At 41.4% G+C, this 17949-nt stretch overlaps 1 protein-coding gene across 1 annotated transcript in view; it reads right to left on the bottom strand.

The window, feature by feature from the left end:
* Positions 1 to 17949, bottom strand: part of mapk8ip1b (mitogen-activated protein kinase 8 interacting protein 1b) — a 193119-nt gene that overhangs the window by 84087 nt on the left and 91083 nt on the right. The gene's annotated exons all lie outside the window — the stretch shown is intronic.

The raw sequence follows: 17949 nt of genomic DNA, 5'->3' as shown, positions 1-17949 counted from the left end.
ATGTCCTCTGGTCTGATGAAACAAAAATAGAACTGTTTGGCCATAATGACCATCATTATGTTTGGAGGAAAAGGGGGAGGCTTGCAATCCGAAGAACACCATCCCAACCGTGAAGCGCGGGGGTGGCAGCATCATATTGTGGGGGTGCTCAGCTGCAGGAGGGACTGGTGCACTTCACAAAATAGATGGCATCATGAGGCAGGAAAATTATGTGGATATATTGAAGCAACATCTCAAGACTTCAGTCAGGAAGTTAAAGCTTGGTCACAAATGGGTCTTCCAAATGGACAATGACCCCAAGCATACTTCCAAAGTTGTTGCAAAATGGCTTAAGGACAACAAAGTCAAGGTATTGGAGTGTCCATCACAAAGCCCTGACCTCAATCCTATAGAAGATTTGTGGGAAGAACTGAAAAAGTGTGTGCAAGCAAGGAGGCCTACAAACCTGATCTAGTTACACCAGCTCTGTCAGGAAGAATGGGCAAAAATTCACCCAACTTATTGTGGGAAGCTTGTGGAATGCTTCCCGAACATTTGACCCAAGTCAAACAATTTAAAGGCAATGCTACGAAATACAAATTGAGTGTATGTAAACTTCTGAACCACTGGGAATGTGATGAAAGAAATAAAAGCTGAAATAAATTATTCTCTGTGCTATCATAATCTATTATTCTGACCTTTCACATTCTTAAAATAAAGTGGTGATCCTAACTGACCTAAGAAAGGGAATTTTTACTTCGATTAAATGTCAGGAATTGTCAAAAACTGAGTTTAAATGTAGTTGGCTAAGGTGTATGTAAACTCGGCAGTACAGAACAGCAGCCTCTGGTAAGACAACGGGTGGCGGTCTATGTATATTTGTAATCAACAGCTGGTGCACAATATCGAAGGAAGTCTCAAGGTTTTGCTCGCTTGCGGTAGAGTATCTCATGATAAGCTGTAGACCACATGATCTACCTAGAGAGTTTTCATCTGTTTTTTTGTAGCTGTTTTGCTAGCACAGACTGTAATAAGTTCCAGGATTCTTCCGATAGCATTGAGGAGTACACCACATCAGTCACTGGCTTCATTAATAAGTGCATCGATGACGTCATCCCCACAGTGACTGTACGTACATACCCCAACCAGAAGCCATGGATTACAGGCAACATCCGCACTGAGCTAAAGGGTAGAGCTGCCGCTTTCAAGGCGCAGGACTCAAACCCGGAAGCTTATAAGAAATCCCGCTATGCCCTCCTACGAACCATCAAACAGACAAAGCGTCAATACAGGACTAAGATTGAATCGTACTACACCGGCTCTGACGCTCGTCGGATGTGGCAATGCCTGCAAAGGGAAGCAACCGAGAGCTGCCCAGTGACACGAGCGTAACAGACGAGCTAAATAACTTCTATGCTCACTTCGAGGAAAGAAAACACTGAAACATGCATGAGAGCATCAGCTGTTCCGGACGACTGTGTGATCACGCTCTCCGCAGCCGATGTGAGCAAGACATGGTCAACATTCACAAGGCCGAAGGCACAGACGGATTACCAAGACGGGTACTCCAAGCATGCGCTGACCAACTGCCAAGTGTCTTCACTGACATGTTCAACCTCTGCCTGTCTGAGTCTGTAATAACATGTTTCAAGCAGACCACCATAGTCCCTGTGCCCAACAACACTAAGGTAACCTGCCTAAACGTCTACCAACCCGTAGCACTCACGTCTTTAGCCATGAAGTGCTTTGAAAGGCTGTTCATGGCTCACATCCAACACCATTATCCCAGAAACACTAGACCCTCCAATTCAATTTGCATACCGCCCTAACAGATCCACAAATGATGCAATCTCTATTGCACTCCACACTGCCCTTTCCCACCTGGACAAAAGGACCACCTATGGGAGAATACTATTCATTGACTGCAGCTCAGTGTTCAACCCCATAGTGCCCTCAAAGCTCATCACTAAGCTAAGGACCCTGGGACTAAACATCTCCCTCTGCAACTGGATCCTGGACTTCCTGACGGGCCACCCCCAGGTGTTAAGGGTAGGTAACAACACGTCCGGCACGCGGATCCTCAACACGGAGACCCCTCAGGGTTGTGTGCTCAGTCCTCTCCTGTACTCCCTGTTCACTCATGCCTGCATTGCCAGGCACGACTCCAACATCATCATTAAGTTTGCCAATGACACAACAGTGGTAGGCCTGATCACCGACAACGACGAGACTGCCTATAGGGAGGAGGTCAGAGACCTGGTAGTGTGGTGCCAGGACAACAACCTCTCCCTCAACGTGATCAAGACAAAGGAGATGATTGTGGACGACAGGAAAAGGACGACCGAGCATGCCCCCATTCTCATCGACGGGGCTGTAGTGGAGCAGGTTGAGAGCTTCAAGTTCCTTGATGTCCACATCACCAACAAACATGGTCCAAGCACGCCCAGACAGTCGTGAAGAGGGTACGACAAAACCTATTCCCCCTCAGGAGACAGAAAAGATTTGGCATGGGTCTTCAGATCCTCAAAAGGTTCTACACCTGCACCATCGAGAGCATCCTGACTGGTTGCGTCACTGCCAGGTATGGTAACTGCTCGGCCTCCGACCACAAGGTACTACAGAGGGTAGTGCGTGCAGCCCAGTACATCGCTGGGGCCAAGCTTCCTGCCATCCAGGACCTCTATACCAGGCGGTGCCAGGAAGGCCCTATAAATTGTCAGACTCCAGCCACCCTAGTTATAGACTGTTCTCTCTGCTACCGCGTGGCAAGCGGTACTGGAGCGCCAGGTCTAGGTCCATGAGGCTTCTAAACAGCTTCTACCCCCAAGCCATTAGATTCCTGAACATCTAATCAAATGCCTACCCAGACTATTTGCATTGCACCCCCCTCACATATTACCTAAATTACCTCGACTAACCGGTGCCCCCACACTTTGACTCTGTATATAGCCTCGCTACTGTTATTTTACTGCTGCTCTTTAATTATTTGTTACTTTAATCTCTTATTCTTATTTTTTTTTTAGGTATTTTTTAAAACTGCATTGTTGGTTAGGGATTTTAAGTAAGCATTTCACTGTAAGATATACACATGTTGTATTCGGCGCATGTGACAAATAAAATGTGATTTGATTTGATTTTGTTCTGACCTGTTGCACCCTCTACAACCACTGTGATTATTATTATTTGACCCTGCTGGTCATCTATGAACGTTTGAATATCTTGGCCAAGTTCTGTTATAATCTCCACCTGGCACAGCCAGAAGAGGACTGGCCACCCCTCAGAGCCTGGTTCCTCTCCAGGTTTCTTCCTAGGTTCCGGCCTTTCTAGGGAGTTTTTCCTATCCACCGTGCTTCTACACCTGCATTGCTTGCTGTTTGGGGTATTAGGCTGGGTTTCTGTACAGTACTTTGTGACATCAGCTGATGTAAGAAGGGCTTTATAAATACATTTGATTTGATTAGTTGTTGTTGCAGTCTATATTCAGAACCACAATCCTGTAAAGCTTAGAGAGGATCTCATGTGAAATACTGTTGGCTACAGGTTCATCTGCCCAAGTGCTAACAATCAGTATCTGGATAATATGTGTGAAATGCTTGATAATGTATGTGTTGCCACTCAAGAAAAAACTTAAAACGATAACCAGAGCCTGCATCCTGGTTCAGGTTAGCAGTCAACATACTAGGGTATTTAAAAACAGCGCAGGAATGAAATCATCCACATGTACTGATCACATCTTTACTAATGCTGCATAAATCTGTTTAAAAGCAGTATCCAAAACCAATTGGATGTAGTGATCACAATGCAGTAGCCATATCTAGAAAAAGTTCCAAAGGCTAGTTCTAATATAGTGTATGAGAGGTCATACAAGAAGTTTTGCAATGATTCCTATGTTGATGATGTAAATAATATTTGTTGGTATGTGGTGTGTAATGAGGAGCAACCAGACACTGCACTTGACACATTTATAAAATTACTTATTCCAGTTACTTATAAGCATGCACCCATTAGAAAAAGACTGTACAAACTGTTGAATCCTCATGGATTGATGAGGAATTGAAAAATTGTTTGGTTGAGCGGGATGAGGCAAAAGGAATGACAAAAAAGTCTGGCTGCGCAACCGATTGGCAAACATACTGCAAATTGAGAAATCATGTGACTAAACTGAATAAAACAAAACTATACTATGAAACGAAGATAAATCATATAAAGAATGATAGTAAAAAAGCTTTGGAGCACCTTAACCTCTCTGGGATATAGGGGGTGCTGTTTCGACTTAGGGAAAATTGGTCTCCAAATTAAACTGCCTAGTACTCAATTCTTTCTCGTACAATATGCATATTATTGTTATTATTGGATAGAAAACACTCTCTAGTTTCTATAACCGTTGGAATTATGTCTCTGAGTGAAACAGAACTCATTCTACAGCACTTTTCCTGCCAGGGAGTGAGATTTCAGAAATCTTGGCCCCTGCTCCCAGGTCAGTTCATAAGTCCCTGTGAATGCTATGATGCTACAAACACTGCCTACGCCTTCCTCTAGATGTCAGTAAGCGGTGAGATTTTGAATGGAGTGGATTGCGCAATCCGGGCTCTATAAATAGACCTTGGAGCGGAAAGAACGTCCTTTTCAACAGTGCGCTCGACGCAGAGTGGTCGTCGGACTGGCCTCCTTCCAATCTTTGGTTTAGCCACTTATATATCGCCGGTCATGTTTTTATTCGTTATAGGTGTTAAAGACATCATAAGGTAGTTAATTTAAACCGTTTTATAGCAATTTATATCCGTTTAGTGCGATTTTGAGGCATTTCTTTGTGATGCACTTTGAAGCGCTGGGCACGTTTCCAGTACCGGTCGAACGTTAGTGGCCAGTTCGACAGGACAAGAGGACATCTTTCGACCAAAAGACGATTAGACTGGAGAAAGGATACATTGCCCAAGATTCTGATTGAAGATCAGCTCATAGTAAGAACTATTTTTGATGATAAATCGTTATTCTGTTGAAAAATGTCAAACGCATAAGCCGCCATTTTGTTTTGTGTAGCTTCGCTTGGCGAACCCTGTATTGCACAGTAAGGATAATTTTAGAAATGTAATTCAGCGATTGCATTAAGAACTAATTTGTCTTTCGATTGCTGTCCACCCTATATTTTTTAGTAAAGTTTATGATTAGTTATTCATTACGCTAGATCACTGTCCAAAATGGCGCCCGACATTTTCAGCCCAGGTTGGCTACTATTCTCATTGTATAACACGGTTTTTTGTGGCTAAATATGCACATTTTCGAACAAACTCTATATGTATGTTGTAATATGATGTTACAGGAGTGTCATCGGAAGAATTCTGAGAAGGTTAGTGAAAAAATTAATATATTTTGGCAATGATAACGATATTGCTCTCTTTGGCTTGAATCAATGCTCGGGTAACGTTTGCATATGTGGTATGCTAATATAACGATTTATTGTGTTTTCGCTGTAAAACACTTAGAACATCTGAAATATTGTCTGAATTCACAAGATCTGTGTCTTTCCATTGCTGTGAGCTGTGTATTTTTAAGAAATGTTTTATGATTAGTAATTAGGTAATACACGTTGCTCTCTGTATTTATTCTAGTCGAGTTGTGATGGTGGGTGCAATTGTAAACTATGATTTCTACCTGAAATATGCACATTTTTCTAACAAAACCTATCCTATACAATAAATATGTTATCAGACTGTCATCTGATGAGGTTTTTTCTTGGTTAGTGGCTATCAATATCTTTATTTGGCCGAATTGGTGATAGCTACTGGTGGAGAGAAAAAATGGTGGACAAAGAAAAATGGTGTCTTTTGCTAACGTGGTTAGCTAATAGATTTACATATTTTGTCTTCCCTGTAAAACATTTTAAAAATCTGAAATGGTGGCTTTATTCACAAGATCTGTATCTTTCATTTGGTGTCTTGGACTTGTGATTTAATGATATTTAGATTTTCCTTTTTCATTGTGACGCGATGCTAATCAGTGAGGGGGGGGTTGGGGGTGCTTGTCAGTTGGGACGCTAGCGTCCCAACTATCCCAGAGAAGTTAAATAGAATGTTGGACAAAAAGGCAAACTCAGCTCCATCATTCATTGAGTCAGATGGCTAATACATCACAGAAACCCAGTGATATTGCCAAAACTTTAATAATTTTTTCATTGGCAAGATTAGCAAACTTTAGGCATGACATTCCACCAACAAGCGCCTACCCTACTGTCCCTCTTGGGTGAGGATCATAGGCTCCAGATCAGCCCCCCCCCTCCCCTCTCTCTCTCTCTCTTCCACCAGTTTTATGACTTAACAACCGGGTCGTAAATACTTTGCAGGAACTCTCTCTCCCACTCTGCAGAAATGGAATTACCACAAAGAGATACTTTGCAATACTGTAAGAAAAAAAGGTTGGACATTTCTAATGTAAATAATGTGGTAAATGGTTCGTGGGGCTCGAAACAATAATCATGTAAAATAAGTCATTGTTTGTGATATCATTAAGGATGGTATAACCAAATAATGGGAACTCTACAAATGTATATGTCCCAGTTGTCAGATTTACACTACCGTTCAAAAGTTTGTGGTCACTTAAAAATGTCCTTGTTTTTGAAAGAAAAGCAATTTTTCATCCATTAAAATAACATAAAATTGATCAGAAATACAGCGTAGACATTGTTAATGTTGTAAATGACTATTGTAGCTGGAAACGTCTGATTTGTTATATAATATCTACATAGGCGTACAGAGGCCGATTATCAACAACCATCACCCCTGTGTTCCAAGTGCACGTTATGTTAGCTAATCCAAGTTTATCATTTTAAAAGGCTAATTGATCATGAGAAAACCATTTTGCAATTATGTTAGCACAGCTGAAAACTGTTGTTCTGATTAAAGAAGCAATAAAACTGTCCTTCTTTAGACTAGTTGTGTATCTGGAGAATCAGCATTTGTGGGTTCGATTACAGGCTCAAAATAACCAGAAACAAAGACCTTTCTTCTGAAACTCGTCAGTCTATAATTATTCTGAGAAATGAAGGCTATTCCATGCGAGAAATTGTCAAGAAACTGAAGATCTCGTACAACGCTGTGTACTACTCCCTTCACAGAACAGCTCAAACTGGCCTAACCAGAATAGAAAGAGTGGGAGGCCCCGGTGCACAACTGAGCAAGAGGACAAGTACATTAGAGTGTCTAGTTTGAGAAACAGACGCCTAGCAAGTCCTGAACTGGCAGCTTCATTAAATAGTACCCGCAAAACACCATTCTCAAGTCAACAGTGAAGAGGCGATTCTGGGATGCTGGCCTTCTAGGCAGAGTTCCTCTGTGCAGTGTCTGTTCTCTTTTGCCCATCTTAATGTTTTTTTTACTGGGATATGTCTGAGATATGGCTTTCTCTTTGCAACTCTGCCTTCTTTCTTTGCAACACTGTATTTCTGATCAATTAGATTTTTTTTTCAGTAGACAAAAAATATGCTTTTCTTTAAAAAACAAGGACATTTCTAGGTGACCCCGAACTCTTGAACAGTAGTGTACATCTAAATGTTGTGGAACTTATATTATTAAATATGAAACTGTTTGTGAGAAGATGAAATGTGATTTTAGCCTTCTAAATTAGATAATACCGTAACATCAAAATACTTTTGCCAAGTCAGTAACTACAGTGTGAGCTGAAAGGTACGAAATGGTTAGAAACTCTGAAACTCTCTCCCGATGAAAAAGACTACATAGGAACATTCAATCTGCAGCTGTTTATGCACTGTTAGCCTAGGAAACTTGCCCGAAGACGAGAGACAAAGAACACTTTCCTTTCACCACTATAGGTACCTCTAGGCCGGGTATCTATTCTAAACAAACAGAGTGAAGGATAAGGCCGCTGAACACCGTGTTGTAGGTTCCTTGTTCCTTGTCAATCATTTGCTTATTGGTGAAATCCGCAATCAGACAATATCTTTAAGTAAATGAATCAAAAACCTTTATTAATGCAATTGCAGACAGAAGTTGACCATGGGAACATAGCACACATGTTTCCGAGTAAGTTCTGCAAAATAGGAAAGGGCCCAAGTTCCTTTAATATGCTTGCAGTAACCCCCTAGTGATGTAACTGCCTATGTCAACACCTTCTACTCATGAGACCAATCCCATGCATATACAGTTATACAAACTTGCAGAAGAGACAATAGTTCCAGTGTTTTCTAAGGGCTCAGCAGTAATTTTCCACTCCCCAAGTTGCTTGATAGTGGTATATCTGACTAGTCTCTTATCTCTTTCACTCCCCTGCTGGGTTCTGTGTCTATTAATGTCTTTTAGCCTTGAGGCGCTTTCTCACAGACACCCTGATTTGACTGCAATAACTCACACATCTCTCAGACCGTTTCTTATAAGAAGCAGAGACTAGAAAAGAACTGTGGAACAATATTAAACCTTATAATGCATATATATATTGTATATATTGCTAATCTGTAGTCCAGGACCCTATAAATGTAGTGGGGGAGGGGTCCTTCAGGCTCTGATCAGGCCCTACACCCAAACAAGGGCACTGCGTTCATCCACCTCTGGCCTGCTCGCCTCCCTACCTCTGAGGAAGCACAGTTCCCGCTCAGCCCAGTCAAAACTGTTCGCTGCTCTGGCACCCCAATGGTGGAACAAACTCCCTCACGACGCCAGGTCAGCGGAGTCAATCACCACCTTCCGGAGACACCTGAAACCCCACCTCTTTAAGGAATACCTAGGATAGGATAAAGTAATCCTTCTAACCCCCCCCCCCCCTTAAAAGATTTAGATGCACTATTGTAAAGTGGTTGTTCCACTGGATATCATAAGGTGAATGCACCAATTTGTAAGTCGCTCTGGATAAGAGCGTCTGCTAAATGACTTAAATGTAAATGTAAATGTCTTTTAGCCCTTCCCCTTCTATTAATACAACATAATCATAATCAATTATTATAATACATCAATCATTGGGTGCAGCCCCTATCATGACCCCAAGGTGACCCCCCATCATTCTCCCCTTTGACTAATTAGTCTCACACCTTCAATCCTAATATTCTCCTCTGAAATCAAACAGATTTGGCAAATCCCCTGGATCCATTTGATCCCAGGGAAGGCCTGCTAAAGGGAGAAACAACTCCTGAGGTTCCTGGAATGCTTTTGGGGTGGGGTGAGTCTGTCTATACTCCCATTCCTCCTGATTCATGGGAAGAACCACACAAGTTGGATAGACAATGAGATTAAGAGAAACCAGAAATGCACCAGTCTCACCTTCCGCACGATTTGTATCATCTTCCACCAACACCATCACTCCAGCATGTTCAAGAGCAGTTACAGTCATTTTCTTACAAATATAAACAGTAGCCAAATCACAAAACCTCCTACAAATATAGGAGTAAACACTGAAAACAAAGTCAACATAACTTTCCCCATTACATTTCCAAATTTAGCATGAACTTCTTTGGGGTAGGGGGCAGTATTTTCACATCCGGGTGAAAAGCATACCCAGAGTAAACGGCCTGCTACAAAGCCAAAACAGCTAGAATATGCATAGTATTAGTAGATTTGGATAGAAAACACTCTGAAGTTTCTAAAACTGTTTGAATGATGTCTGTGAGTATAACAGAACTCATCAGGCAGGCAAGAACCTGAGAAAAAATCCAACCAGGAAGTGAGAAATCTGAGGTTGGTCGATTTTCAACTCAGCTCCTATTGAAGATTCAATGGGATATTGGCAATGTTGCACTTCCTAAGGCTTCCACTAGATGTCAACAGTCGTTAGAACCTTGTCTGATGCCTCTACTGTTTAGTGGGGCCAAAGGAGAGAGGAATGAGTCAGGTCTGCCATGACCTGAACATGCTCTGACAATGCGCGTTCGCGTGAGAGCGAGCTCTGTTCCATCGCAATTCTGAAGACACAGGAATACTCAGGTTGAAACATTATTGAAGAATTATGTTAAAAACATCCTAAAGATTGATTCAATACTTCGTTTGTCATGTTTTTACGGACTGTAATATACATTTTTTAACTTTTCGTCCGTACTTTCCGCTGGACCTGCCCGCGCATCGTGAGTTTGGAAAGTGTACTGAAAGCTAGAACAACAAGGAGGAATTTGGACATAAATGATGGACATTATCGAACAAAACGAAAATGTATTGTGGAACTGGGATTCCTGGGAGTGCATTCTGATGAAGATCATCAAAGATAAGTGCATGTTTATATTGTTACTTCTGACTTCTGTTGACAGCATAATATGGCAGCTATATTTGTGTCTTGATTGGGCTCTGAGCGCCGACTCAGATTATTGCATGGTTTGCTTTTTCCGTAAAGCTTTTTTGAAATCTGACACAGCGGTTGCATTAAGGAGAAGTGCATCTAAAATTCCATGCATAACTGTTGTATCTTTTAGCAATGTTTATTATGAGTATTCCTGTAAATTGATGTGGCTCTCTGCAAAATCAAAGGATGTTTTGTGACTTCTGAACGTAAGGCGCCAATGTAAACTCTGATTTTTGGATATAAATGTGAACTTTACCGAACAAAACATACATGTATTGTGTAACAGGAAGTCCTATGAGTGTCATCTGATGAAGATCATCAAAGGTTAGTGATTCATTTTATCTATATTTCTGCTTTTTGTGAATCCTCTCTTTGACTGGAAAAATGGCTGTGTTATTCTGTGAATAGGCACTCACCTAACATAATCGTTTGGTTTGCTTTTGTCGTAAAGCTTTTTTGAAATCGGACACTGTGGCTGGATTTACAACAAGTGTATCTTTAAAATGGTGTAAAATACATGTATGTTTGAGGAATTTTAATTATGGGATTTCTGTTGTTTTTAATTTAGCACACTGCACTTTCACTGGCTGTTGAAGAGGTGGGACGCTAACGTCTCACGTACCCTAGAGAGGTAAACCAGTCACCAATTTTGTCAAAAACAGATTTTTCAGATTTTGAGAGAGTTTAACTAAGATCAGCAATCTTATCAATTATCGCAGTCATATTCTCAGAGGAATCAGGGAGCAACATAACACAATTATCAGGATCAACAATACCTAGTACGTTACAGTGTCCTCCTCTAAATCCAATTTATGGCGGCTGACGACTGCTTTCAGATTTTGGAAATCTAATGAGAGTTGGCTAAATCCTCGGATCGTTAAATTCATATGGGAATGTAATGAGTAGGTTAAATTGTTTACCCACTTTCCTAGGACAGCCACACCCCAGGAGGGTATGACTGACATACCAACAATCTCACACAGGTGTAGGACATAACCATAGGCTTCCTGATTGTCTGGGATGAGTCGTTTGGAGCGCTTCAGTTCCCCAGAGTTGGTTTTACCTCTCATTGACAAGATCGGTGACCGGAATCCCCCCCATCCAGGAGGTAAAGTGAGGTACCCCTTTTGGTACCCCTCACTGCATACCCACATTCATCCAAAATGTGCTCCCATGCCTTCCTCTACCCTGGAAAGGTTTACACCTGTCACCTGTTGCTGTAAGTCTAACACACTAAAATCCCCTTTAGCATAGTTTCTCCTATCACTATACTCTTCTCTCAGTTGACCCATATATACACGACAAGCTCTCGTATCTCCCATATCTTCCTTCCCATCATTACAAAGACACAGGGCAGGGGTTGACTTTGGGCTTAGGGAGGTCAGTATGGGATTGATGCTCAAGCTTCCATTTCCTAACATTTCTATCCACAGGTGGGTGCTGGGATAATTACACCGTACAGAGTGGGTAGTTCTTACCGTGAAGACTGACTCACCTCACCTGAGGTGAGTTCTAGGCCATAGAGGGATCTGCCTGCTTCTTTCTAACACATTAAGTACGTTTGCACCCTTCTTGTGACCACCCCAACATACATGTGTCCCATGATACCTGGCTAACCTCTCAGTTCTACTCCCAAAAAACAGTCCTTTGGTCTCCCTTTGCCTCGTAGGTTGTTTCTCATTACCTCTCTGCATAAAGTATAAAAACTCCACATTCAAACTCCGTCCTTCTCATAGGCTCAAACTGACTCCCGAACAACTCAGTGGTTGATGTAGGCTTTCTAATTACTAAATTCTTGGTTCCTGGCCTCTTAGTCTGATTTGCAAAAAAAAATTCACCGTTTGTATCCATTTGTTGTTTTCCTCAGATCCCCCAGGGGGTCCTGTGGCTGCGCCAACAAGGAGACCCATGGAAAGGATGATGGGGAAAACAAACCACCAGACCTGGTGTAGTCTATGTTTCCTAGTTATAGAACCTGAGTGTGAGTGTGAAATGATGTCTCCTTCTTCTGCTCGTTGGCTAGAGCCTTCTTTTTCATCTTTCTTTCTGGCCTTTTGGTCTGGGCCCTCTGCTTATGTTCTTTGGCTCGGACCTTCTTCCTTGTTCTCGAGGCCCTGCTCTCCCTCCCCCCAGTCGCTCATCCATGGCTTCCACTCTGGGAGGTGCTTGCAGTGGGAGAGATGATGCCAGCCGGACCTCTCCGCTACCCGGATTGCAGTTGGTGTTGCCATGGTCACCTGGAAGGGTCCCATCCATCTTGGCTGGTTCCATTTTCTTTTATGGACTTGTAGTTTCACTCAGTCTCCTACACAGATGGTCAGAGCATCTGGATCCTCACCTGGGATTGGTTCTGTTGCTTTCCTAGTGTGAGTGGAGAAAACTGACAATAGAGGTTAGTTCTTTCATGTACTCTATGTAATCCCGTTACGCCGTGGGTGATAGATGGACACAAACTTCTGGTCAACACCCATCATTTTGGCCACTTGGGCAACCACATCTCCTATGAGATGGGTCCCATTGTCTGCAGACAAAACCACAGGCACCACGAACCTGAGTATAATTTCCATGACTAGCAATTTTGCAACTGCTCGCGCAACGCAGTTGGTGGTGGGAAATGCTTCCACCCACCTGGTGAACCTGTCAATTATCCCCAGGCAGTATTTCTTTCTTTCTGTTCGCTCTACCATGTCTATGAAATTCATAGCAAGGTGGACAAAAGGTCCTTTTGGTGTGGGGAACTTCCCTGGTTGCAGTGGAGTTCCCTTGTCTATGTTATATAATAAACATGTTGCGCAACGGTAATTGAACTGTTTTACGTGCTGATGTACATGCTGATTCAAATTTGGGCAAAACCATTGGGCAGAAATCTTCTCCTCCACCATATAAATCTTCTCCTCCACCATATCCCCCCTTGACGAATGGCTCACTCCATGAGCCAATCGGAAAACAGTAGAAACCATGGTTGATGGTAAACAGGGCATGCCAGACAAAAGATGTAGCCATAAGCCAGACCTAGGACAGAGAGCACACCCTCACACGTGGTGATTGAGAATATCAGCCTGCTGCTGTTTCTCAGGATCAGTAGCTTCAGATGACACAAACAACTAAACATAGAATGCATGTGTGTGACAACGGGAAGCAGCCAATTTGGCCACCTCATTAGCTATGCTGTTACCAATATTAGCATAATCACTCCTACCTGTGTGTGCCTCAACCTTAACAATAGCTAATTTGTTTTCGCATAGTTTCAATCAACTGTTCAACATAAGGTCTGTTTTTAATAGGTGTGGCTGTGGTATTAGTAAACCTTCTTGCTCTCCAAACTCCACACCAGGACAGACAAACCCCAATAGCATATGCTGAGTCTGAGTAGACAGTAAGGGCCTTCCCTTCCCCCAATTCACAAGCTGTTTTCAGAGCTAATAAATCTGCCTGTTGAGCTGATAAATGTTCTGGTATTGTATAACCTCAATATCACCTTCCACATCTAGTACAGCAAATCCTACATGTTTCTTCCCTGTGCTTTGATCTATATAAGCAGAACCATCAACGAACAGCACCATGTCAGAGTCAAGCAAAGGTTCATCAAACAAGTCTTTGTCCGTAACACATTCCTGGGCTGTCCCGACGCCCCTGTTATTATTACTGATGATTTGCTCAGGGAAACCCGAACAACTTGTCCAGGTTTGCCTAAACAGGAACAGTAAGCTCCAGTGTCTATTAGAAATGGTAGGTGATGTCCATTAACATTAAGAGTAAAAATGGGCTCTTCTCTTTCATAATTGAATTCATACTGGGAACACTGGAGCAGGGGAGTCGGGCACCTTCATTGTTGAATCAGAGGGAAATAAGAACTGTTGGTGTTCTGATTTCCCATTGGCCATGGCTGTCCTCTGTCATTAACTTGTCCTCCTTGTCCATAGGGCATAGGTGGCCCCCGGGGAGCATTTTCAGCTCCGGGCGAGTGGTACTGTGGCTGAGGAGCTTATTGTTGCCATGGTGGGTAGTACACTCCAGGATGTGCATTACCTTCTTCAGTGCAGTGTCTAGTCCTCCTTTCACACTCTTCTATCTCCCTCTGGTATTGTCTTTACCATATCCGTGGCTTGTCTGTGTCACGCCCTGGCCTTAGTATTCTTTGTTTTCTTTATTATTTTAGTTAGGTCAGGGTGTGACATGGGTAATTTATGTGGGTTTTGTAGTGTCTAGGGTGGTTGTAAGGTTTAGGGGGTTTATTTAGAGTAGTTGGGTTTATGTTTAGTATAGTTGTCTAGCTGTGTCTATGGTTGAGTGTAGGTGTTTAGGAAAGTCTATGGTTGCCTGAATTGGGTCTCAATTAGAGACAGCTGGTTATTGTTGTCTCTGATTGGGAGCCATATTTAAGGTAACCATAGGCTTTAGCTGTTTGTGGGGAATTGTCTATGTTGAACGTTTGTAGCCTGTGTGTGTGCACTACGTTTATAGCTTCACGGTCGTTTGTTGTTTTTGTATGGTTTGTAATAGTGTTTCGTTTCATGTTCATCTTCGTAGAAAAAATAAAAGAAGATGGCTTATTTTCCACATGCTGCGTTTTGGTCCGTCTCTCCTCCACACGATCGTGACAGTCTGACCTCCTCTTTTAGCTTCTTACTTTCGTCCACATGATCTGTGTCCATTGTCTCCTTAATCATATTAGCAATTAGCACCTGCAGATCTTCTATCAACTTTCTCTTCTCTTTTCGTAATGTATACAAGTTATTATTTTCCAATCTTCCTTATTCTCTCTCTTTCTTTCTTCCCTTTCACTCTGGTCTCTGAATAGGTCACCCATGGATGGTAACACTTTGTACTTTTCTTTTACTTCTTTAGTAGTTAGTTTGTTTTCTACAGGTGGCCATATGTCTAGGGTCTTCCAGTCTGTTCCTTTTTGTGGAGTGAGTTGGAGTGTCGAGGGAAACTCCCTCCAGGAACTGTGCCTCTTTTTTTCATCCAATTCTATTGTTCTCATGCCGCTTGTTGCTGCTGTTGTGTCATCCACCTCCTTCATCAGAGTCCCCTTGAGGATAATTGTGGTTGCTTCTCCATTTTCTTCTGTCAGTGGTATGAGAGGGTAGATCTGTGTATAGTCACCCCGGGGACCTCTGGGTTGATTTTCATACGGCGGCAGGGCTGTGGCGAGTACTCCTGTTCTGCCTCAGTCCTGACTCATTTCTTTCCTCCCGCACTCTATTGTTCTCTCCAGCTTTAGTTTGGTCACAGTAGGTCACCTTGTTCATGAAGAGCTGTCCGTCCAGCATCATCATTCCTATCACAGTTTCTGATACAAGGGTACTTTTCTTCATCCCGTTCTCCTTGTCCATTTTTCTTGTCTGAATTATCTCCTTGACTAAATCCAACCTAGTCTTGTTGAATGAACCATCCATTGGATATCCATTTTCTCCTGCCATCTCTGTCCAGACATGCCATTTCTTAATGAATAGGTTATGGTCCGGTTGAAATATTATCGATTATGTTTGTTAAAAACAACCTGAGGATTGATTATAAAAAAACATTTGACATGTTTCTACGACCATTACGGATACTTTTCGGAATTTGTCGAACGGAACACGGCTTTGGTTTTCTCAACATAATGCGCAAACCAAATAGCGTTTTTTTTTGTGATAACAGTAATATTTATCGAACAAAAAGAACATTTGTTGTGTAACTGGGAGTCTCGTGAGTGGAAACATCCAAAGATTATCTAAGGTAAGCGATTAATTTTATTGCTTTTCTGACTTTCGTGACCAAGCTAACCAAGCTAATATAAGGCTAGCTGTTGTAGCATTGAAAGCTACACTCACAAAAGCTTGGATTTCTTTCGCTGTAAAGTATATTTTCAAAATCTGACACGATAGGTGGATTAACAACAAGCTAAGCTGTGTTTTGGAATATTTCACTTGTTATTGCATGATTATAAATATTTTTTGTAATATTTTTTAATCTGATACGTTTGGAAATGTTCATCTTCCTTTCAGGACCGGAACGAGGCTGTAGTTTTCTCAACATAACGCGCAACCCAAATGGCGTTTTTTTGTTATAAAAGTAATATTTATCGAACAAAAATAACAATTATTGTGTAACTGGGATTCTCGTGAGTGCAAACATCCTTAGATTATCTAAGGTAAGCGATTAATTTTATTGCTTTTCTGACTTTCGTGACCATGCTAATTTGGGGCTAGCTGTTGTATCATTGAAAGCTACACTCACAAAAGCTTGGATTTCTTTCGCTGTAAAATATATTTTCAAAATCTGACACGATACGTGGATTAACAACAAGCTAAACTGTGTTTTGGTATATTTCACTTGTGATTGCATGATTATAAATATTTTTAGTAATATTTTTGCATTTGGCGCCCTGCAATTCTAGCGGTTGTTTAGGAAAGTGATCCCGTAAAAGGGATCCGTAGCGCAGAGAAGTTAAAAGTGAATGTAAATTCCACAGCGGAAAATGTATTTAGCATATATTCAACAGGCGTGACAGGCTTCATTGCTCCTATCTCCTCATTCTGGTTCGACTGTGCCATGGTGCTCCGGCTTTTAATTTAGATAGTCTGGGTGTAATGTGTTTCCCAATTTCTATAGGGTTATCCTAAAGTGGGTGTAATATGTAGACATATACCTATATACATTCTTCTCTATCTCCTTTCAGTGTGTGTTAAACAACAGTGGGAGATACTGTAATCCTAATTCTACTCTCACTTATTCCAGGCTATAGTAAATGGTTCTACTAAACTCAAATATATTTCACACACGGGCCTCACAGAGACAACCACATGATAGACTTCAATTACTAATATTATATCTTAAGGGTGTAGAGTAACAGTAATATGTTATACACCAGTGACCCCTGGTGATAGCATCACAAAGTAATTTTCTATGAGAATCTTTACAGAACTTCCTTGTAATAATTTTACTGGTATACTAAGGGTTGTACATTTCCTATAATGTCCTATGGTAGGAAAGAGTTACTAACAAATATGTTCAACCTTTTATTCAAATAACTTCTGTCCTACTCCTAACTTTTTATTCCACCATTGGGCCATTACCCAATAAACCCTGCCATAATCCACAGACAAACAAACAAATGAAACATACGCACTATTCATAAACAACTCAAATCACTGGGTAAATTTCACACAGAATTACAACTATTCATAAACAACTCAACTCATTCACTGGGTAAATGTCACACAGAATTACTTCTACAAAAATAAAAAATAAACCACCCTCCCATAGGTCAAGGTGGCCTGGGTAATTGTCGCTGAATTATCTCTACAAAATAAAAAATAACTAGTATTCAGTAATGGTCACTGCATTACTACCCAAAATAAAAATAGATTATTATTGCTGAATCACCTCTGCAAAACTAAATAGTACTCAGTAATGGTCGCTGCATTACCACCTGAAATAAAATATAAGAGATGATTATTACTGAACCACCTCTCCAAAACCAAAATAACTAGTATTCAGTAATGGTCTCTGCATTACCACTCAAAATAAAATAGATGATTATTACTGAATCACCTCTCAAAAAATAAAATAACTAGTATTCAGTACTGGTAGCTGCATTACCACCCGAAATTAAAATGAAAATCATCAATCATTCATTTCATTCATCATATATTGAAATCATGCATTTCACCTATAGCCGTTATGTCATTTCTCCAATTTAGAATTTGA

This window comes from Salvelinus namaycush, chromosome 1, assembly GCF_016432855.1.
Source record: "Salvelinus namaycush isolate Seneca chromosome 1, SaNama_1.0, whole genome shotgun sequence".
NCBI lineage: Eukaryota > Metazoa > Chordata > Actinopteri > Salmoniformes > Salmonidae > Salvelinus > Salvelinus namaycush.
Note: the sequence above shows the minus strand (reverse complement) of the source record. Positions and strands in the feature narration are given on the sequence as shown.